Source organism: Symphodus melops (assembly GCF_947650265.1).
Source record: "Symphodus melops genome assembly, chromosome: 11".
NCBI classification, from domain to species: Eukaryota; Metazoa; Chordata; class Actinopteri; order Labriformes; family Labridae; genus Symphodus; species Symphodus melops.
Genome location: NC_136701.1, coordinates 20,083,280 through 20,107,519, shown reverse-complemented (window position 1 = coordinate 20,107,519; position 24,240 = coordinate 20,083,280). Strand labels below are relative to the sequence as shown.

The following is a 24,240-nucleotide window of genomic DNA, read 5'->3' as shown; positions in this document are numbered from 1 at the left end:
CACAGTATTGCTCAGCTCTAACATAATTCACTGTTTTCAAGCTTTTTTTTCTTCTAGATATTTCCACTTTGATACATAAGTAGTAAATAATGTGTTTATGTACTGCAAAGAAATCAAACAAAGCACTCTTTTCTTTCACGTTAATGACGTCATTCCCAGAAGGTGTTATATTATAAACATCGGTGGTGTTGATTCATAGCAGTGAGGATTTTGAAATGTCGATAGATGTAAAAGTATTCAGCCCCATCTGCTCATTCAGGCTGAATTGTTTCGCAGGCAAAAACATTTCAGAACATACATTATTCATACTTCATCCTCAGATTCAAGATTGCTATGATTTTATCTCTCCTGCATGAAAGGCTTGGACCCATGCCGTTTCCCCTTTACGGGCTTTAAGGGGTCTGTAGGGGTGAGCCAACTGTCACTGATAAGTAAAATATTCGACACTGATCTTTATCCTATTCTCAGTTTTGTTTTAAATGTGTTATTTCCCATTTTCTAAACAACTTAAATTCTAATGAAGTGCTTTTATGATTGACATGTACAGTAAATAAGCTTTACCTTGCTTCACGAATAAATTAGAGTTTGTGCTTTATTAAAAATGTTAAGCAACATTATTCAATGTAAGTCTTCCGGTTATAACTTTAGAAACACATTTGTTAAAGAATTTAAAACTCAATTCTCAAATCACTTGAATATATGATTAAACTGTGACAACAAATGAACATTCCTTGGTGCATTTGAATCTCCCAGGGCTATGTGAAAAACAAAACCAAAATAAACAAAACCAGTTTAAGTGATGTCCTGCCAAATCAAAACTCATTCATCTTCAAATGATGATGGCAGACAGTATTGGAGAACATTTTAAAGCTTCTGTTTCCATCGTCCCTGCATTGATGTGATTTTCTTTGAACTTCTTACTAAATATATAAATTCAACATTGAGTCACCAGAGAAATGGAAGTCCTCTTTATAATTGGCCAATTAGCCAAACGAAATATTAAAGGTGCTACTGTATGGAGTGACATTTGGGGTAATATTGTTTTTACATGATGAAACAACAATGCCATCCAGAGTAGTAAGCATGGAGACACACCTTGTAATAAAGGTTTTTTTTTTTTAGCTGCATAATGACTCATTGAAGAATAATGAATACATATGTTGCTGGGTTTTTGAACAGCTGGGGTAGCTTGCCCTGAGTCTTGCTTGAGGGCACTTTGGCAGCATGAGGGTGGGGTTGATGATGAGGGACTTGAACCTGAGTGTTTCCCTCTACTCTTTGCTTTCAAGAAGAAGCCACTCCTATGTTGATATGCTTCTTCTTCTGTGATTTTTTTTTTTTTTGATGCTTCTAAATAAACTCCTGACTACATCTCAGGTTATGATTGTGTGTTTTAACACCGTTTAATCCTCCATGGCAACGCTGCTGATAGTTTGATGGGGAGCACCATTGGTCAACAGCAGCTGACCGCGCCCTCAACCCATATAAGCTACCTACCAAACTATTACCATCAAGTGTCGGGGGAATGACGGCTGTGCTGCTGCTGCTGCTGCTGCTCTCGGTGCGGCGGAGGAGAGAAAGCATCTTTGTGTAGAGAAGGAGCTCCGGGCTTCCCTCTCTGCCTGCCTCCATCGGCACAGAAACATCTAGAGATAAGGAAGGAGAGCAGTATATATTGAAGGAAGAGGTCGAATACTCCTCTGCCGCATTCAATTCAGGATTTCCCCCCCTTTTTTTTTTGTCTTTTGTGCCCGACTGGAATAAGCAGACCCCCTCGCTGTCTCCATGTGTCGGATCGCCGGATGATGCTCAGGTAAATGACACCGCACACCTCCCACACACAGACGACCTTATGCACGGAGGTAATTAGCTTTAAAGCCTGCTGCAGTAGAAAGAAAGAAAGAAAGAAAGCACGCTCTTTCTTTGTGTTTGTGAGTGTGTGTAGGCTCTGTGCGTGTGTGTGTGTTTTTTCAATGTCAGTGGTGGTCAGGAATTGTTTGTATTCCTATTCGGCTGTGTTCGGCTGCTGTTCGCCAATTACTGACACTTCTTACGAGGTGTTTTTTTTTTTGGAGGTTTCTCTAAAGAGAATTAGGCTTACAAAATCAACCATCTTAGTTTATTGGTGTTTACAGTCACTTGAGGCGGGTGGAGGAAGAGGTGTATGCTTTCCAAATTCAACACGGTTGCAGATGAGATGAGGTCGCCTAATTGCGTGCCGGAAGACATGTCCTGTGGTTGAGTTACAGCACACAAGGTGGCTGGCTTTACTGTTCATAAAAAGGCTGTAGCCACGGCACAAATATGAAAACCAGCGATCTGCTATTGTTTGATTTCGCCACATGCCGGGTTGGCACGGTATTCATTTTTTATAAGGCTAAAAGTGAAGTTATGGTGGTCTTCGAGTCATGCAGCATGCAGGGCCCTTGTCTCTGAAATGCTGGAGGTATAGCCTATTTATTATTGAGAGGGATTTCTTGTTCTGTGGCTAAGGATTGGGCAGTTTAAAGATAGGAATGAGGAGAGAGAGAGTGAGAGAGAGAGACAGAGAGAGAGAGAGAGAGAGAGAGAGGTAACTGTAAAGTCAGGAAGCTGCCACATCACCTGCAACAAAGGAGGCTTCACCATCAGCTCTAAATAGCCGATAAGCCTTTAAATCAGGGGAGAAGTTGTGAACCAGAAAAGGAAATGTTTTTTTTTTTTTTTTCTCACATCTGATAAGAAAATGTTTGTTGAAACATGCAGCCCAGAATCCAAGCCTCCAGAGGAAGCTGCTGCCTCCACACAGCACATTACATGGCACCAGTTCAGCAGGGGTGAGCACTGGAGGAGGTGGTTTGGCTTAAATTAAAAAACCAAAGATAATAAAAAAAAGAACACATTTTGTGCAAACAACACTGATTTGAAGAACATGAGTGTGGATGAACACACAGTTTGCTTATTAATTGATTATTTATCCTTGAATAATGCCCGCGTATTCAAGGGTGTTTTTCATTTATTGATTTTGATTTTATAGGCTCATAACATACAAATTCTACCAATTATTTGAAAACTTTGTTTAAAAAAAGAAAAGAAAAGAAGGGAGTGGCCCCAAAAACTCTCCTGTTTCCCTTCCAGCTTGGCTTGTAAACCCATTTGTTTTGCAAATTCTCCTCCAACTGCAGCAAGGCTACATTTTGCTACTGAGTGTTGTGAGGAGTGTAAACTGAAATCTAAATATTCACAAAGCAGGAAGGCCAGCGATGGCATCACTATAGCTCAGATTTCCTGTGCACCTGAATGAGGGGACCACCTCTGCCTGGCTACTGTTGCACTCCACCTTTCAGCACCTCGCCCTCGGACAGCACAAAGTGTTGCATCTCAGATGTGCTGCACGTTCTCTCATTACCACATGCTGGTCGGCTGCACTCTTAAACCCCGCTGGTCCAGCTGACAGGCTCATTTAAATGATATTGCATTCTTTAGCAACAACAAGTCTGCTCGCGACGCTTAAAACATGAACTATGTATGATATTAGAGGATCTATTGTTTGGCTGGTATTTTATGCAGCAAGCAGTTGTTTCCAGGCTTTTTCCTTTTGTTTACTTTTTGTTATTCTGCATTTTTATTTTCCTGCAATTATACATCTTTTATAATTGCAGCTTAGTTCAATTTACATGTTTGTTATTACTCATTATCTTCACTTGACACAGGCAACAACACTGCCAAGATTTTACTCACCAACTGTTATTTTTGGGGCCTTCAGTGCCATCTTTACCCCACTTGTGTTGCTAATGTCTGACTCATGAGACTTCTGTCTGTTTCCCTGCATCCAATGAGATCTTAGAGTTTGGGTGAAGAGTTAGCATTTAATAAAAATGACTAATATACTTGGCATCATGACATTAAAATATTAAACAGTTACAAATAGGAGTATTCTGCATCATGTTACTTTAAATTTAGCCTACAAATAGAAATTATTTTTGCCATTAAAACTTAACTTATGGGAATTGAATGTCAGCATGGCAGCTGCTGAATATGTACAAGAGGAAAAAAAAAACATTAGGAATGAGGACATCTTGTACAAAGCACCAGCTTATATGCAAAAAAAAGAAAGATGACATGAAGGAGGAGACTGGTTGAAATAATGACAGTGCACAGTTGACGTGGTGTGTATGTTTTAGTGTGTGAGTCTGTGTGTGTGTTTGTGTCACAGCTCAGTAGCCTCAGCCTGCATACTGGGGTAGTGGAAGGTTAGAGATATTGTGTGGCATTGCGAATCGTGTCGCTTCCTCTCTATCATACCCCATCAAGGTCACATCCACAGACTGAGAGTGGTGGCCCTGGCCTTTTCCACTCCTGGCTCTGGCAGAGGAACGGGGCCCGCGGACCACTGCTGCTTCTAATCAGTGCTGACGCGTGACTCAGTTGCATGCCAGCTGCAGAGCCAAACAAGGGATTATGTCCCTGGATGGTGAAGACAAAAAAAGGTCATTGTTTAGATCTTTGTCTCTCTCTACACCTTCGGCGAGTTTGGGTTTATCTCATTATTTGTGTGTTAGTTCTAATGAAAATGGAATAGAAAAGGAAATCTTTCACCAAATCGTAGGCGTATAGCTGCAAGCCTTGTATTTAGAGTCGTGACACCAGCAGCACACTGTTGGTTAACTCACAATCTGGGTCATTGTGCCACTTGTTTTTAAAAGTAGCTGGAAGGTTGTAAAACAATATTACAGTCCAGAAACGGACATGTCTAAAAAAGCACGCACAAAAAAACCCCAAACCTCGCTCTGCATTTACATTTGCAAGCGAGTTGAAAAGCTTGATTGATACAGTGATATATCTGTGAAATAATAGTCGGTGAAATTGCCAGTTATTTTCCCCACAGGTGGTAAAGTAGGTGTATTGGAAGGGAAGGTGGTCTATAATTTTCTGTAAGCAAAATGCTGCTCAGGATTCAGGAAAGGTACACTGCAGCCTGTCAGATTGACAGAAATGTTATTTGAAGAGCTCAGCTGTGATTCATTAAGTATGTGCACGACAAAAAATACAGCAAAGCACATTTTAGTGAGGGACCATGCAGCCACTGTGAAGTATAAATAAAGTTATGACGTTTATCTGGTTTTATATCTACCAGTTTTCCTGAAAGTTCAAACTAGGGTGCTATTAGCGAACAAGCTTTTCCTTTGAGGAACATTGGTGAACTTTCTGTTGCTTAATTGACAGTGTAACTACAGTTAAAAGCTCATTCGGGCCCAGTAAAAAAAAAAAAAAAAAAACATGTTTTTTTTTCTTTCATGTAGAAAAAGATTGATGCGCTCCGTGGCCTCCTATTAGCCTCTGGTCTTGATTCAGAGGCAATTTTAGACCAGTAATAACAAAGAAATATGAAGTAATGCAAGTGTTCATAATCACACAGTTTAACATTGCACATTTCTATTGTAATTGGACCAAAATAGCATACAGAATAATGAGCTCTAAGAGTGCAGATAAAAGCCCCTGAAGCTGGTATTTATAATAAGCATTCACTTTTAAACTGTGAGATACGTGAGCCAGCAGTTTAAAGCAAAGCAGGTTCGTCTCCGGCTCTTCCATTCAGGTGTCTCATGCATACTCACACGTTTCGCATTGCATTGCAAATGTAAGTATTTCAGCTCATCCATTGTGGTTACTGTGTGACAGCACGAGAAAGGGAAGCTGAAACTGCACGGTTAACTAAAATGTGCCCAGGCAGCATAATCAGTGCCCTTAGAGATATAAAACACAATATCACTCTGTCAGGATATACATTATGCAGTTACAGTGCTCAGAAGATGGCAACGAAACGGGGCCCAAACCTACTACTTAGTGCAAAGAGGGAGAATTTAAGATGGTAAAGAATAACTTCTCCTTATACTCTGGTTACTTTCTTGTTGAGATTCTGCGTTTTAACTCCTATACAAGTATAGCTGTGCAAAGTGACTTTCAGTATAGCAACATTCAATCCAATTTTGTGTTATTTAAGGCTAAAGTACAGATAGGTGACACAAATTGGGTGGCATAATTGCCTGTGAGAGAACAAGTCTTTCCACAAAAAACCCCCCATTAAATTACTGTCAGTTGATACACTCTGCACTTGCGGCAGGAATTTTGTTCAATTACAGGCATCTTTGGATTTTGCAAGTTTGTGTTGGTGTTCTCCAACCCTAAAAAGCAAATGATGCTTTAAAAATAAATTTCCACTAGCAAAAATCAATCACAAGTCTAACAACAGACGAAATCAATACCGCAGTATATTTATGATAGCACTACAGTTAGCTACCTTTACAGTCCATCAGTGTCATTCTTAAAGAAAAGCGTGCATAAGCAAGTCTCTCGTGCTGAAACCCTGCCGACGTCAGGAAGGTCAAACCCTCACCTTAGCTGACAGTCAGCCTGATAATCTTCATTACCTTGGCAGACTCTTACTTTGAAATTAAGAAAATCCTGAGTGCAGTTTGGCCACTTGAAAGATTCTGATTGAACTTTCATCAGATCTGTTGCCACCTGAGACGTCTTGACGGAGGCTGCTGAGGTCTTACACTATCTCCGTTTGCAGATCGCTCAATGAATCTTTCTCTTTCATTCCAGACGTTACTCTCGCCCGCACAGCATTCATCTTTTGGAGGTAATATCTGCAGGGAATCTGCCATGGGGGAATGCGAGGTTTGATGATGAAAGGTAGCTTGTGTGGGGGGGAAACTTGGTCAGCCATTGTTGATTTTATTGTCGATTTTATTGAGCCATTGAGCTTTATCAGATATGAGGAAAAGGATCTGGACCTTGGACTTCCAGGGGACATGGGTGGCAGGGAGTCCCATCTCAAATGTTATTGGCCATCAAAAGTGCCACTCCATATTCCTGAATTATGATTGGCTATCTGTCAGGTGTAAATACTGACCTGTGTTCAAAACAGTTTTTGGGCTACGTAGCAACTTACAGAAATGTAACAGTTGTACCCTAATACCTTAATGTTGGACAGCTGTGGCTTAGTGGAAGTAGAGTCGGTAGTCTTTCAACCTGAAGGTTGTGGGTTTGATCCCCATGTCCTGCAGCTGTGACCTTGAGCATGATAGATTGATACTTTATTGGTCCCAAGGGAAATTCAAGGCATTTAACCCCAAGTTGCTCCTGATGCTTTGTTGTTGGTGTGTGAATGTTTATGAATGGATTAGTTCATACTGATGGACACTCCTCATAGCAAGCTCTGCCATCACTGTGTGAACAGGCGTGAATAAGAAGGTGTGACCTGCAGTGTAAAAGCACTTTGAGTTGTCAAAAGACGAGAAAAGCTCTTTACAAGTTCAAACCCATTTACCATCTACACAAGCTCAAGTCCTTCTCTATTACAGATTTTTGCATACAAATTTAAATATGTAGGCATGGAACAGGATATTGGTAGGTCTTTTGCACTTTCAGTGGTATAGCCTCACTGTGTTTTTTGAAGGCTTTCAGTGTAAAATGGGAAGTCTTTTCATGTGGAGACTGATGAATGGGATGCATTCTGGACACAGTGCAATCCTGGAAGTTGTTTGCAAACACCTGGCATATAGGTGCAGTGAATAATCGCCTCTTAAATTATTTTTCCAAACTCCCATTTTAATCTCGTTTTTCAAGTTTCTAGTTGGACTAAAAGCAGTGCAACTCACAGTACTTCATCGCTAACTGCTGGTTACATTTGAAGCCCCAAGTTTACAATTATTCTCAGAAGCACATTGTCCTCAGATGATAGCTCATTGGTCCTGAGGTTGTATGATACCTTACAGGCAGAGTAGGTCATTTTCGAAAACTAGCATGATTTGGAAAGTAGCATCCTCTCTCCGGGCTCCATATTCAATCACCCACTCCCCTCTGTGCCCTCTCAAAAGCCACGCCCCCTTAAATGCAATAGCGTCATTGGTCCAGAAGCGGATTTCAGCTCATGCTTTGAGAGTGGGCTTGTGCATGCATGAGGTAGAGAGGCTTGATTGGTTTATAAAACGTGTACTGCGTGCCGACATTGGTTGAAGTTTTTACGCGTTTACAACTGCTACACATGACAGATTTTTTTTCGTTTCTTTTGCAGAGCACATGAGTTATACTGTCAGGACCTGAAGACAATTTCAACCAAAATCTTAAAAAGTGTATCTGGACTGCCTTTAATGTTAGTAGTTAAAGTAGATGTGATTAGTGGAGACAGAAAGGCTAAATAAATATTCTGACGTGTCTTTGCGAACACTTAATGCCACCCCTAAGTCAGCCCCCAAGTGTAGACACGCCCCTGAGCCCTGCACACTTTCTTTTTCAGACGGCAGATTTACGTGGAAGCAATTGATCAGTGAGTGACATATCAGCCGGGGCGTTTTTCAAGAGATTTTTAGCAGCTGCCTAGCTGTCCATCCATCACGCTGGTCTCTGCTGTGCTTGAACCGGGCTTGTCACACTCAGATGGCCAACTGACTGCGGTATCGAGGGGGGGGATGGTGTGGTAAACACCGGGACAGCCATTTATTTCGATTCACCCTGTGTCTGTAGACATCTCTCATGGGGAACAGACTCATGCTAATTCGTTATAGTATGCATGGGAAATCTCATCTAGTGCCGCACTGCAAACTCAATCTCATCCTTGCCCGAGGCTGCTTCATCTCTTAAGGTGTTTGTCTCGTGTGTCCTACCTGCATGAGGAGGCTCCACGCCGTATCAATGTCAGCATTCATCAGGTCTAGGTGCAGCTCTCTGATCCAGGCCAGTGTGTTTGTTAAAAAAAAAAAAAAAAGAGAGAGTATAAGGGAGTAGGCTTGCTCCCACTCTTGGTTTTGTCTGGTGGCGTCCTCCTCAGGATGAGATGTGACAGCTCTGGATGATCTAATCACGGATGTCATAGCAGAGCTGCTTATTAACTGAGATTTCAAGGGCAAACATTTCCATCATTAGCTGTGTAGAGATGGACAGAGATGAGTGCAGCACTGAATGATGGCTCCTGGTAATGTCACTTAGGCACAGGAGGGACTGGTTGTCTCATTAAATTTTTTGTGCATATATTTTACCAAGCGTCTTTATGGGGAGCTAATTTTCAGAACACAAGTTGATATGTGGTGTTCCAGAAGAGGACGAGGTCTCAGCGGCAATTGAAGTCTTCTTTGAGAGTTGAGGGGGAAGGAGCTGTCATTTAGACTAAAAATCACTTGGTTGCTTTCTTGGTTATGTAGTAGACTATTTGCATATTCAGACCATGCAGTTCCAAAGATGAGCGAATGTACTGTATGAAGTTTTCACAGTTGCAGAAGGGCTTCATTGATCTTTGATACACAAACTGTAAATGTTAACTCCCTGACTGAGGATTTTCTCTTCATTGCTTTTAGATCGGTGTTTTTCTTACTGTTTGTGTAGTCTGTGTTTTTCATCTTTGAAAGCTTTAGGGATCTTCACACTGCTGCACTGCTGATGTGCCTTTATACACATTGTATGTTGGTTCAGCCCTTTTACATAATCTTAAATTGTAATGAAAATAAACCGAAGCCAACACTTACCCTATCAGCCTCCGTTGAAGTTAATGACAGCAAATGACATCATTTTTGGTTCACATGTGAAACAGAAATCACAGCCAACCGAAACAGCTCTGTATTCTCTTTTTTAGACTGTTTGATGAAATGTCCATGGATTTAGGTGCAGTCGGAGGGGTTCCACTAGGAACCATGTCGAGCTGAGTCTAAGTAGACTATCCACTTTGATGGAGGATAAACTGTTTACTTAAATTGTATCATGACCCTTCTTCTGATGCACCCTTACTTCAAACGTTCATGCTTTTGCCACGCTAGAAGTAAAATGTAATGAGCTGGTCTTTAGACTGACAACACAGCAGGGCACAGAAACTTAAACCTACTTCAGTTTTTGCAAAAACACAGTGGCCTTAGTAATCTAAATTCTTTATTTAAATAGTTAACATATGAGCATTTAGACTTGGGTATTAAATCTTGCTGTGGTGATAGTTTGAGTTTTAAAATGCAGTCCCTCAGTATTGTAAAGCACTCTGCTTTGTTTTGGCATCTGAGAAGCCTTTAAATTCATGGATCTATTACTCAGGCGTCTAACATTGTATTTCAGACTTGAAGCATCACGCCCCCACCATCACAGTGCCTTGCTGAGTTTTAACGCAGGGCTGATTTTTGGTCTGAACACCCGCTTCGACAGGAAGCATTTTGCTAAAACATCAGCAGCACAGTGAGAGCCTTCACTTTATCATCAGAATATCAAATGTATTTATGAGGCTGAAAGATTTTCCCACTCCTTCCTGCTTTGGCTTACCTGTGTGAGATTGACAGCATCTGACTAAATGGCGCCCCACGCCATGCTTTGCTCGTCCACACACATCAGTCATGTCATTATGCGCTGAAACAGAGTAGAGTGGGCGGCAAGCGACAACGTCAGTCTTTGCACAAAATAAGGCAAAGACAACATTTCTTTTCAGTGACGATCCTGTTCTATGTGCCAGTGTTTTCCCCCAAACACTGAAGTATGAGTGAAAAGATTTAATGTCGACAGTAGATATGCCAGGGCTAAGCTCTGCCTAATGATGTTTGGGAGATTTTTTTTTTCTCTGCCTCAGCTGAGGCCCTGATGGCCACAGCCCGACCTCCACCTCTGAATATGATAAGAGGCGCCCTCTGATCCTGCTGGATTGGACGGAAACGGTGATTACAGCAGGTTCACTTTGCAGTGTGCAAACACATTTAGATGCTGCCTGCTGTCTTGCCATTCAAATCAGATTTTTTTTGCTGTGGGAACCAAACCTAATTGTATCTCTGAGGAAAGCGTTTCAGATGATTTTACAGTTATAGCTATGTAGCAAGCAGATGTGCATGCATTTTATCCTCTACTATGCATACACTAGATATACATTCATTTAATGAGGGTATTGTGCACAGTACCATGTTTATGCTTGTAGCTTGTTACATAGTTAGCTACCTAATTACCTGGTTTGCTGGTTTGTGAAAATGTCAGCTGTTCCAGTGCCCTCTGTCACTGAAAAGATACAAGCTCTGGTTCTGTTGACAAGCGCTCCCTGTGTGGCCCACATACTGCTTGTGCAGGTAAAGAGATGGTTTAAATTGGATGTTGTGTCTGCGTGTTGTTCAAGCCACCACAACATACCTTCTCATATTTATCACAGCTGAATTTACAGGTGCTGGAAAAAGCACCGTTTTTCTCGATATACCTGTTTCAGTAAGAGCGCTCCCTGCAAGACAAATTGGAATTTTCTAAAGAAGATACAGAGGACAAATACACACTGCACAGCCATGGCCACAGATGTTACAAATACATTTTACCAAATTGTTATTGTGGCATGTTTGTTTACAGCAAAATTCCATATTTTCAGAAGGATGCTTTAATGTCACTGGTAAAAACTATTTATGCAGCACGCAGAGTGAAAAGAGTGAAAGTACAAACAATTCATTTTCAGCACTAAAGATATTGGAGGGTTATAGATAGTACTTGTCTGTGAATTATGCAACATAACTATAATCAGGATAACAGCTGACGCCGAGATATGAGCTAACAGTCAAGAATAGGATCAAGTAGATGATGAGGAAGAGGATAATAATGTCTGCGCTGGTGATGAAGTCTGGGCTGCGTGTTTTGACGCAGGGGTGATGATTCTGCTGATGTTGATGAGCTCAGTGATTTTATCTCTTAAGCTCGCAGCTGAAGGAAAAATATGTCCCGTAAATGCAAAACATCTGTGAAAATAAACGGAGAAAAGAAGTCAATGTTTCAGCAGAGTATGTTTTGCATTTTAAAGTACTGCTGCTGCTATGATTCTAAGTATTACCTACAAAATTATAAATTTTTCAACACCTTTGTTCCCCACCCTTGTACATAAAAAAAGGTTTTTCCACAAAATAGGTCAAAATACCACTGAAGCAGTGTTTAAGAAAAGTGATTTTTTTTTTTTTTTCTTGTGGTTGAAAATGTTCATTTGCTGTCTTGCTGAGAGTTACATAAAAGACTGATGATTCACTTTCATGTCTGTCCAGTATATGAAGCTACTGGCATCAGCTAGCTAACATGGCTTAGCCTAGAGAATGGAAGCATCTGGACGCTGCTAGCCTGACAACTTACTCCTCAAAAAGCAGAAGAATAAAATATCAAGTGAACATTTAAAAGGGAATTATGTGCGGAACTTTTTCCTTGTCAGAATCTTAAGTCCAGCAACCTGTTAAAACTCAGAAAAAATACTGGTCTTTACCTTAAAATATTCCTGTATTGAAAAGCCCACCAAAAAAGGCTAAGGACTAAGCAGACAGCAGAAAGGACTAAAATGTAAGATTTATAAAGCAAATAGAAGCAAAGGCTGTTGTTTGCAGCATGACACACATTTGAAGAGGAGACACTGTCATGCACCGTGGAAAATGTGCTTCTCCCCACTAGCACTGAGAGCCTGAACTGCACAGCAGATGCCCACATGAAACCACATCAGTTTGTTCAAATTATGACTTACACCAAATAATCAGAGTTCTCTACATGTCAGGTGCAAAGGGAGGATGTGATTTCCCAGTGAGTCACAGCACACACAAAAAAAAAACAAAGCCTACATGATTAAAAATCAAGGTGACACATGAAGCGGAAGAGCATCACCTCTGTGTTTTATGTGCACACTGCTGGAGGGAAACCTGGATCTGATATTTGGATTATGCTAAATTTGAAGCTGGCTCCAGTTATGCTTGTGTCACACGTTTTGAATTGGAAGTGAGTTTGTCATGAGCATGTGACCATTTAATACAGGTCGAAACAAATAAGCAAATAAGTGTTTGTTTTACATTTTTTAATGATGAAACACACTTTTACTATTAAGGAGCTAGCCTTGTGAAAGTAAGCATTACTGAACACAAAGACTTGAATAGCCAAATGATCTTAGTGTAAAGTTAAAAATAATTCAAGGGATTTCAAAATCTGTAATGGTCGCCATGTTGGAAATTTTGTCTCAAGCTTACTTTCGGTTGTGGGATTCCTTTGTGGAGTCCCTCAAGGTTCAATTTTAGGTCCAGTTCTATTTTCATTATATCGTATGTTAACCCGGTAAGATCAGGTCCATTCTGCGTGTAACACCGCTACACATTTCTCCTTCAAGCTAAATCATCTTAACAATTGTATCACCCTCTGTTTCTGACTGGACGTCACAACTGTATGTTAATACACACTGCTTGCTGCAAGTCTCTCTTCACAGTCATCACTCGGTCCTCAGTATCACCTCTACAGTTGGTATAAATGCAGCAGATGGGTTGTTAACACACACTGGTCGTCATTCTCATATCATTCCAATTCTTGCCTCCCTTCATTGGCTGGCAGTTCAACTTAAAGTCAATCTCAACATTTTATTAATTACATACAAAAGGCTGCATGGCCTGGCTCCTTACATAACGGAATAACTGTGCCCTTGTTCTAGCAGCCGCCTTCTCCAATCTTCTGATTAGTGCCTTTTAACATTTGCAGTGGCAGCTCCCAAACTTTGGAAAAGTGTTCTCCTTAAGTCTGCTCAGTCTGTGGTTTCTTATAGACGCCTGCTAAAAACTCATTTTTTAGGTTGTAATTTTACCAATTCTGTCTGTCTGTGCATTTGAGTTATGTTTGAATGTGTGTTGGTTTATGTGATTTATGTTTGTATGTATGCGCTTGTCTTTAATGTGTGATTATGTTAAGCACTGTGTGTTTTTAAAAGTGCTATATAAAATTAAAAGTTAATTTAACAAGGTTCTTGTGGTACTGTGTGCACCGGATAAGCAGTGGAGAGGAGGATCAGTGAGAGATAACACAACAAACACTAACAGAAGGGTCATTGAACTTTCCATAAGTACAAGTGTCAACTTCCAACAAACACAAGAATCTGTTCTCCTGTGGATAGGACTGACTTCACAGATTGTTTTTTGCAGTTTTTTTAAACGTGTGCTTTCAGTTATCTGTGCAGACACAAGTACAATATGCCAGTGCCCATATTTTGTAATTTTACAATTGAAGCGACATAATACCTTTCATGTCCATACTGATATGATTAACTCTTAGATAATGTATACTTTTTATCTGTAAGTTGTACCTAAACACTTTGACGGTTAGTTTGTATATTTCCACACAAGCGTTGACTGTAAAACTTGAGATTCATTCATAGCTGTATAGCTCATTGTCTCTCAATGCTTCTCACATTTCCTCTAAATCCGCCACCATTGAATGGTGAGGAAATAAGGAATAATAATATTGAGATGTTTCCTCTATGAGAATTTAAAGCTTTTATTCTGCTGGTCAGCTTGGGAAAAAAAAAAAAAAAGCAGAGATGACATCATATCCAATGACCTTGAAAATATGGATTGTGAGAATCACATTCAGCAGAGAATTGAAAGAAAATGACTTATTTAAAAGAAAGCAGTCCTCACACACTGGTAGACATGTCAGGTTTGAAAGTGTGCCGTTTTAACATTTAATATCCAAACTGCTTTTCAGGTTTCACATTAAAAACCCAGGTGGTAAGGCTTTTTAGTTGCTTTATCACATTGCTGCTAACAGCTGACTTTAGAAATGGAAAATCTGAGCTTTTCAAACACAGAGAAATACTTCAGAGCTTTATGAATTCTCCCTCTTTAGACCTGCTGTCAGTACAAACCCGTGAGATTTTCACTATCACACGAGGAAAATAGTTTTCACAAAGTTATCAGCAACTTGCAGTGGGTGTTGTGTCCTCCAAAATTCAGTTTGAGGCCACATTTTTTTTTGGGCTATATTAGAAGAAATGTTTGGGATAATGCAGCCTGGTTGAGCTATTATGACGTATCCTTGAAAAGAAGTGGGACACAGCTTTCAATAATGTATCAGACAGAAGAGACAAATGAGGAAAACTGGTATGGCATGGTGTGGATCAGATTTCTGACTATTCTTTAATCATCAGCACATGTGGAAACAGAACCAAGTAAACATTCTTAGTCATGTAGAAAATGATATTTGAATCATTTAACATGATGAGGTCATGTAAAGACTTCACAAAATCTGTTGTCATCTGGGTCAAACCATCATAAAAGATTTCTCAAGAGATTATTCATTCTGTAATTTCATATTTAGCACATATCTACATATTGTGTTACATATTGATAGCAGAAAAAAACTTTGTGATTTGAGACATTCATTCAGCCATCTTAGCTCCTGCTCTTATTTCAGTAAATGACTCCTTTTATACATGTTAGATCATTTAAACGGTCGAGGTTGAACGTCTCACAACTCAACTCTGAGGATCACTCAGTTAAAGGAATCTCCTCGGCCGGTTTAGTATTCACAGAGAGTCTCTGGCACGGAGAGCACGGACAGAATTTATTCCAGTCTTAAACCAAAAGCTCAGTGAGGCCACTTTTCACGCAAACGGTGCAAGAAGCTTCATCTGGGCCAGACTGAGGTAGCAGCTTGTTACAGGGATCCCACACAGCTGAGCAGCCTTCTGTGCCTTGGTCCTGGGTGCTGCAGGGTGGAGGGCGGGTGCTGTCCTTGTAGCTTTGCTGTAGTTCCCCCGGCAGTCTCAGCTCGTGAGTGACAACCCCATGCTGCCTTCCTCTCCTTTTATTTGCATGCATATCCTATTTTTATTCTCCAGTTTCAATGCAGTAGAAAGCATGCCTTTTTTTCAAATGACCAAAACCTGCAGAAGATGAAGATACTTTGTATTCCATGATTAAAGAATAACATCTTTATATTGGTATTTTTATGACATAAATAAGATAAAATGAGGATTTGATTAGACGTGGTGGGGAAATTCACTTAATACTACAGAAAATAAAATTTAAATGAAGAAGTAAATTACATGAAAAGAACCTATCCAAGAGTTCAGCCATTGTTTAGATTTTTAGTGTTCAGTTATAATATATGATTGTGTTCTTCTTAGGTTAATATTTGTTTACATCATGACAACAGTCTAAAATCATAAAAGAAATGATCCGTTTAATAAAAATAAATGGCTACCACATTTCAGAAATAGTAAAAGAAAAAAAAGGTGCTGTTCATGATATCTTAAGGTTTCCCACTAATGCATAGATCACAGTTACCATAATTGTTTTTTCTCTTTTCGTTAATTTTATTGTTCTGATTTCCTTTCCTTCATTGTATCTTGCAACCTCTTCATCAAACCGTTCTTTGTGGATTTTGCATGTGTCTTCTCCTTAAGTCTTCTCCCTTGTTTGTGGCTAAATGATACCTGGCTCCATGTGAAAGTAAACCTTCGCTTTTGCCTGTTCTGATATTTTGTTTATTTGCTTTCTTGCGACAGCACCTTTATTCTCTATACCTTTGTTTTGTCTGCCGCCTTTTTCCCGTGGCGTTAGAAGTGACCCTTACATGTTGCCCTTTTAAAGTCTGGACATGTTTAGAAATTAGCACATTTATTAGCTACTCTATAGTGCTAACAGTGATGTGACTGTTCATTCATACGAGTCACCCAACTAAAAATACAACGTCCACAGTACAGTAGAGGAACACTGGTGTGGCCTTACCTGGAGCATTTTCTGATATTAGTCTCTGATATTAGTCTCGTGAAATTCCATTGAGACAAAATGAGACAAATAAAAGGGCTTACTTGTGCCCACATGAATGGATAGTCGCTCATCAGTGAAATACAAATCCCTGATCCCAATTATGCCACGATGCCCTTCTGATGAGCTACATACCCAATGCCCTCCGTTGCCACCGCAACCAAAACAGCAGAGCCACCTTCAACAGACCCAGGCTTCATTGATGCTATTGCTCCAGGTAGTGTCAAAGCTGATACTACCTTCCTGACCACATGGCCCCATTAATTCAACCATGTAGACCGATGTGCTGCAAGATCTGCATTGATTTATTGATTTCCTCGATTCTGTCTTGTTTGTCTAATTGATGCTTCTTCTATTTCGCATCTGAACTTCAGGAGAAGAAAATCAGACACAATAAGACAAAAATGAGATTCACATGTTTTTGGACTTTAATATGACAAGAACGCGCAATAGATTTGCCTTTAAATTGTCCCCCTGGGGACAAATAACTTTTTTTTAAATTGAATTGAAGATTGTTAGTTTTTGGGTATTAACCTCATAGATTCAGTCCTTTTCTGGAGCCTGAAAGAATTCTCATCTTGTTTTGTTTTTTTTGTTTTTGTTTTTTTTTTTATTCCAAAAAAAGTTGTCGTACACAAGTAGGCAATCATGTCCACTAAGCCATTTTCCGACAGACTTCAACCAGGCACTGCATCACACTGATGTCAAACCATCAGTGTGATGTCACTGCCTACATTTGTTCGATTGCTATTTCTTTGTAGTAAATAGTCCAACATCTAAAGTTGTTCAATTTTATATGCTAAAAGTGAATGACACTAAAAGTGAAAAACTTCAACTATCAACCAGCTCATTGATCCATGGTCCTATCTCCAGCGTTCTCCTGTGTACTATCAATACCTTTTGTTATAATCAATCACACTTTTTTAGCACACCAAGCTGCTTTGTTTCACCTCATTGACTCCACTAATAGACAGATTATTATAGAGTCATATGCAAACTCCTGCTGGTTGTGACTTGGTGTGATGACTGAATATGGTGGTGTGGGAGGAAGAGGACGATGACGACGGGTAGCGGTGCCCAGGGGAGACATATTGGGCTCATCCATTAAGGAACACAAACTGTGACCTGCCAGAGAGAGAGTTGATGATTCAGATCACATTTACGGCATCAATCTGCCGCTTCCTCGTTTTAATCTCTGTGTCGTGTTCTCAGCCTTTAAAAGCATTAATGAGCTTATAGCAGCCATGTCTGTAATCTCTACTATCTATTTATACATGACTGTGTGTCTATTTGTACTGTGTTAATCTGCGCTGAGCACAATACAACAATACACCACACGAACATATTAACTTGATGATAAATGAATACTCTGTCACTGTGGTAAGGGACATTTTTACATTTTTAAGTTGCCCTGCTGAACCTCATAGACATTTCTGCAATGTCCGAACTATGCAAATTTCCACTAAAAGTGACAGTTTTCCTTTTGGAAGCCAAAGTGCTGACATGCTGTGAACTCAGGGTTTGATGGAGCGTTGAAAATCTCCTGGTCACTCTCTTTGTCTGCCATGCATCAGTAGCTCTCAGTATGCTGACCCGTGGTCCCTCTGGAGGACAACAAGCTGCAAAACTCAAGAGATTACACAGTTACTCAACGACATTCATCATGACTGTTGTGTCTGTTATTTGAAATATTCATGACTAACTCTATTTGTAATCTATTTTTGTCCACAAAGAGGAAAACACATGCAATTAAAGGGACCTAGATGAACCCCTTGTGTACCGTCTCACTGGGAACTCCTAAAATATGAATAAGTCAATAAATTCTCCACTGATTTAGAGGCAGAGAAATGTTTGAATTCTGTATTATCAGCAGGACTCTTTCATGCACTCGTGCTTTGTCCTCTCAGGAAAAAAAAAAAGGCATTTATCGTTTTCTCTGGGTTGTTTGAAGAAATCTACTCCCAGTTAGCCTTGGTAATTACTTAAACATGCAACTAGACAGACGCATAAATGATTCATTATGAGACAGCAAACAAAGTAAAACCCTTTTGGTCTTGCATCAAATCTGTGGTTGATGAACACATGAGCTATGAATCGTTAAAGCCGAAGAAAAGAAAACCTGAAGAAAAGAGAGAAATCATTTTAGCCTGAAGACAGAGAAGGAACCCTACATACTTTATGACGTATAGAGAAGTACCATAACAATTGGTATCATAGGAAAATGGACACTAAGATCCCGATCTTAGTCTTACTTATAAATGTATGTTATTTATCTTTAGAGTGACTCAACAGCTACACTGAGGTGGAGATTGTTTGGTAGAAGCCTTAAGTGGAACCAGTCTCAGAGCGAGACGGGTGAGGAAGAGAGCGAGACTCAGAGTGTAAGAGACTGATAGAGACGAAGCGGCAGATAATACAGACTAAAGCAGAAATAAACATAGAAGCAAAGCATCATTTTCGCAGTAACAGTAAACTTATGTTACTGGAAGTACAAGTGTGAATCATCTTAACAGCTGAGGTCAACGGGTTTAACTTTATGAATGATATTACTGTTTACCCTTGTTTACCATTTCTTTCAGAAAAACTCCCATTTGAGATGCAACCCGTGTCTTTTAAAAGAGATAGAGTCATGGCCCAGACAAAAAAGACTTCAGTTCAAATAACAGACAAATAAAGAACAACATTTAACATCTTTCACTGGTAAAACATGTGCATACATCGGTCAAATCATCCTCAATCCTTTGAAAAAATTCTTCCTTGCTAATCTTATACATTTCCTTATCTTAAGGGGACGAGAGTTAATAAACATTTGGTAAACCACTTTTACCAAGGACAGAGTGGATTTGTGTAATTATATCACGAACCATAATCTGATATTCGTCCCACAAGTGAGAAGTTCACATGATAATTAATAGCAGTAGCTGTTGGAGTCAGGCATGTCCACAACAACAGGCGGTCCACACCTCGATCCAACAAAAACCTAGCAAGACAGGGGAGCTAAAAACAAACAAACAAACCGGAAGATACAGAAGTGGCACCGTCCTGATCTCAGCAGACCGGAGCTACACTAGCAGCCTTTGCAGTCGCTTTGAGAGGCAATCAAAAGCTGTTTCTCCCCCTGTCTGAGATGTTTCTTATTTTCTGTTACACTATCATGGCCATAGGGAACCCTGTGCACTCATATACGTACTGTACCCAGATGCTCTGGAGGCTGCTTTATATTTGTGTGTATATTCAATGTTTTTCTTCTGGCATCAGTCAGGCTCTAAGCACTAAGGCTGAGGGGGTAAAAGATTACAGTGGTGCAGCGAAAAGTCGTTACTTGCAGCACAGCTTTTACTCAACGCACAGACCCATGACAGACCCAGGCCTCTGCTAGATTGGGCGTGCATATTGGGCACAGTTTTCCCTATGCTTACTCCTATAGGCTTGTTTGAATTGCTTTCATAGTCTTGCAGGCTCCATTTGGAGAATGACGGGGTGTTCAACCTCTGCTGGTCCTCTAATAGGAAAACTGATGGGTAAAGAAAAACAAACTAAACAGCAAGAGAACAATATTGATGTGGTACATTGGAGTGAAAATGCTGCGTTTTTGAACAATGTGAACCTATAGGTAAGACGGATGCTTTCAGATTGCTTCCAGGTTATAAAATCATGAAAATAAAGCAAATAATGCAACAACACAGGGAGATTATTGAGCTCTGTCTCTTATACAAACTCAATCATTATCAGCTAAAACGCCTCTGTAGCAGGCAATTATAGATCTCATATAATGTCTAATCAAACATACTGCGCCCGGGCACTTAGCAGAGGTAAAACAGACAGACAATTACTGCCACAGCAGCACATGTAAACACTATCACTTTAAATCCTTTTGCATGTGACAAAGACAGAGAAAATGACACACAAAGAAAATCTTTCAAAACAGTTCACAGCAATGATCTGTCAGAGTTCCCATCTGTTTGACTGATCATTTGGTTTCAATAGGAATAAGAAAGCAACGACAAAAAATGAACAGTTAATCAATACAATGTTAACTGAAAAACTCAAGACAAAGAAAATAGTGTGTTTGAAAAAGGATACAGCAACATTAGTGTACGACTCAACAACTAATCCATAATAACCGTGTATGGATCGCCTTTTAAAAACACACTAGAGCCAGTTTAGGAAAAAGTTCACCTATCTAAAGTTTTGTTGTTCTTTAACAGAATATATTTAGTGCTCTGTTTGAGCTAAAAAAAAGAATTCAGACTGTATTTGATATCCACACCACAGACTCTGGTACACACACATTGCTGTACAAGCTGACGTTATTTGCCTAAGCTTTCCTCCCAAAACGTATCTGCCTTTCTCAGTCAAAGAACATTTTTCAAAGAAAAAAACCCAAAACATTTTCAAGTGTCGTCGAGCCAGCTGAGTGAGTCGTGTCACTTCGTTCAGTCCTGTTTAGCTCTTTCACCTGTTTATCCACTCGATTTCAAGGTGAGTTACTTTAAGATCACCGCTGTGTTCACTCAAACATCCCTGAGTATCACACTATGATCCCTGTTGTTCGGTGTCAGCCATGGATTCAAGCGCAAACTGTTTACTCCGTCTCCCTGCAGCGTGGAGTCTGTGGGATGTCTGCACAGCCACAATCAGGAGCAGTGGGGACCTCCAGCACCTCTGCCGGCCCCTCTGTCCTTCCCCGAGGTTGCAGGTTGACTCTTTTGTAGCAGCGACTCATTCCTGCTGAATGTTTCCATCAGTGTAAAAGCTGTTGCCGAACAGATAGACCCCGAAGATGTTCCATTTAGGAGAATATGTATTGATTGAGCGGAGCAAGTGGAAGAGCTGAAATGGTTTTAGGTGGAGAGAGGCTCACACTTACAATTTTTCAGCGACCAATTCTTCTATATTCTTAAATTTGACTGCAGGGCTATGCTTTGCTTTTGTGAAGCAGTTGGAAGAAATTCCTCTTCCTGTAGAGCATAACAGAAGGACTTTGCATGGCCTCTCAGTCCACTATAATGTCTCTCATTTTCAAATATATTCCAATGAATTACATGAACCAATCACATCACATGTGGCCAGTTTTTCTGCCTCTTCTTTTTGTGAATGCCCCTCATTTACATTTTAACCAACATGTTGTTGTTTTGTTACAAGGCAGATGCAGAATGTATTGGAACACACCAGCTTTTATTTGTCCTGTAACAGGCTGTGGACTGTGGAGTTGTTGTAGGTGGTCCTCTAATCTGAAGATCAGTAAATTGATCCGTGGCTTCTCAAGTCTATATGTGTCTAAAAGTCTATATGTCAAAAAGTCCTTACAAGACACAGAACCTCTTTGCGTGAATGTGTGTGAATGTGATTCACTTTGATTCTGATGGGCAGGTCTGAACTTTTCTCCCATCAATATGTGAATGTCAGTGTGTATGGCTGGATGTTGACATGTTGTGTAAAGCTCTTTGTGGTGCAAACTTCAGAAAGGTGAGATGTGCAGACGACGAACAATTTGTACCAAAGTGGGCTACAGAAAATTGACGTCAACACAGCTCTTGTATGTATAAAAAAGATTTCCATACATGCACTAGCACCTTAAAAGACAGTAATAAAAAAACTGCAATGCTTTGGCAAACGATGGAAAGACAAATGTTAGGGTTAGGGAAAATATCAATAAGTCAATATAGCAACTTTCTGGCTTCTGTGATAAAATAATTGAATCACTGGTGCCAAATATCCATCTTTTAATTGAAGAAATACAGTACTCTCAACTCATTTTCCTGGCAATTTAACTCTCTGCTTCACGACCCCTCACGGTGGCACTTCTGACATGAGGGAGGTTGATGTGAACTGATGTTTGCCAAAGAAGAAGTTGACAGCAGGATAGAGGAGACAGCGGGATAATGTCAAACAGAAATGAAAGGAAGTTAGAAGATGAAGCGTGAATGGGGATGGGGAAAATGAATTTGTATTAATATTGTTACCTTTACTGCAACTCCTTGATGATCAAATTCCTTATCAACAAGATCATCGAGCATTTTCTATCATTTGGGGAAAGATGATTTGACAATATATTACAAAAAAAACCTTTTATATATATTTTATATCGCTCCTGCGTAAAACTGTATTGAATTTAGTCTCCGGCCAGAACTTACATTTTCTGATTCTTGATGTTTTATTTGAACACACCATGATTACTTTTTTATGTACCTTTGCCTAAATGTTACCCTTACTCTTACTTAATCTTAAACTAAAGCAGTTTTGGTGATCTTACTGCAGCTTTGAGTGAAGGAGAACGATGACTGATGACTGAATGAGCTGTATATTTCCGGATGCAAACAAATTTCCCTTTGGGGACAATAAAGATAGATTTCACCTTTGACCTTTGACCTTTAACGGTCCTTCACAACAGTTGGAGTTAACAGAGTTTTTTCAATCCAGCAGGCAAAGCCTTCGACAGTCCAGGGTTCTGCTCTTTGGCTGAAAGTGAATTGCTTAATGATTGTATAGTTTTAAACAAACACACTTCATGACAATTGATGTTGTTGTTTGTGATTTATCAAAAAAGATGTGACTTGACTCGAGATATAACGTAACGTTATTTAACCCACAAGACTCGACAGCAATAATGATAAGCTTAAACATTATTGATTTTCAGGTTTTGATAAATGTAAAATCAGCCCCTCATGTCGCCAGGTTTTAATGTCCATCCTTAAGTATGACAAGGACTGAAACTGAAACCAAACTGCAGTGAATAAATACAGAAATCCTGCACTTAACCTTTTAGGGACATTTCATATTATAAGGATAAGGTTAAACTTTTTTGATCCACCAATGGGGGAAATTTGTTTTTTACAGCAGCTCCAAAAAACAAGAAAACAGGCAATTTAAACAGCATCAATAGGAAACAAGTTTAAAAAACAGCTATGAACAAGTTTACATTATTAAATAAAAAAAGAAAAACATAGTAATGCATTTGTCTTGTCTTACAATATATCGTCTATAAAAGAATTGTTATATTTTGACATTACTTTGCTGTTGGCCACAAAGTTATTGTACCTCAGGTATTGTGTCATAATAATGCACGAAACCGTTGTGCAGGTATGTGAACGGTTGCCTGTGCATGTTCATTGACAGTGATGAGACAATCTTAATTCTAGGGATGTGGGATATCACGCCAGAAGGCCTGAAAATGTCCATATTATTTTATCCACTATACTTGTGCCATATATTCTGTTTCACTGATACTTTTCAATACACTTCTTGGGACACTAAAACAGTAACCAAATAGTATTTTCTGTACACAATGGTATTAAAAGCAGAACTAAAGCAGATTAAGACTTTAGGTAAAAATGTAGGGCAGATGAAGTATAAGCCGAGATTCTGCAGAGAAAGCCCACAACCAAGCCAACAGACCTCCACGCATTTGTGATTATAGGAAGGTTTTTTTCAAAGATAGAGAAGGAGTGTAGACTGTGGTGTGTAAATGGGAGAGGAGCAGAGTAGGCCCACTGAAATGTAATTAATTGCCTACCTATAGTGCCCCCCCCCCCCCCCCCCACTCACACACACACACACACACACACACACACACAAACACACACACACATACTAGGTTTCAACCATGATTTGCAATTAGCCTGTTGTTTTCAATGAAGAAATAAAATGTTACCCAGTGAGAAAAGCCATTAAAATATGGAGGAGGCAATGTTACATGTTTCAATAA

At 39.7% G+C, this 24,240-nt stretch overlaps 1 protein-coding gene across 7 annotated transcripts in view; it reads left to right on the top strand.

Moving 5' to 3' along the window:
* The first annotated feature begins 1,389 nt into the window (after positions 1-1,389).
* nrxn2a (neurexin 2a) overlaps positions 1,390-24,240 on the top strand; it is a 120,344-nt gene continuing 97,493 nt past the window's right edge. For 6 of the 7 annotated variants that reach the window (XM_079355421.1, XM_079355419.1, XM_079355423.1 and 3 more), the window contains exon 1: positions 1,390-1,813. The gene's annotated coding sequence lies outside the window, so the exon portion shown is untranslated. Of the gene's footprint in view, positions 1,814-1,838; positions 1,863-24,240 lie in introns of those variants that run through there. The other variant, XM_079355418.1, reaches the window with a different exon arrangement.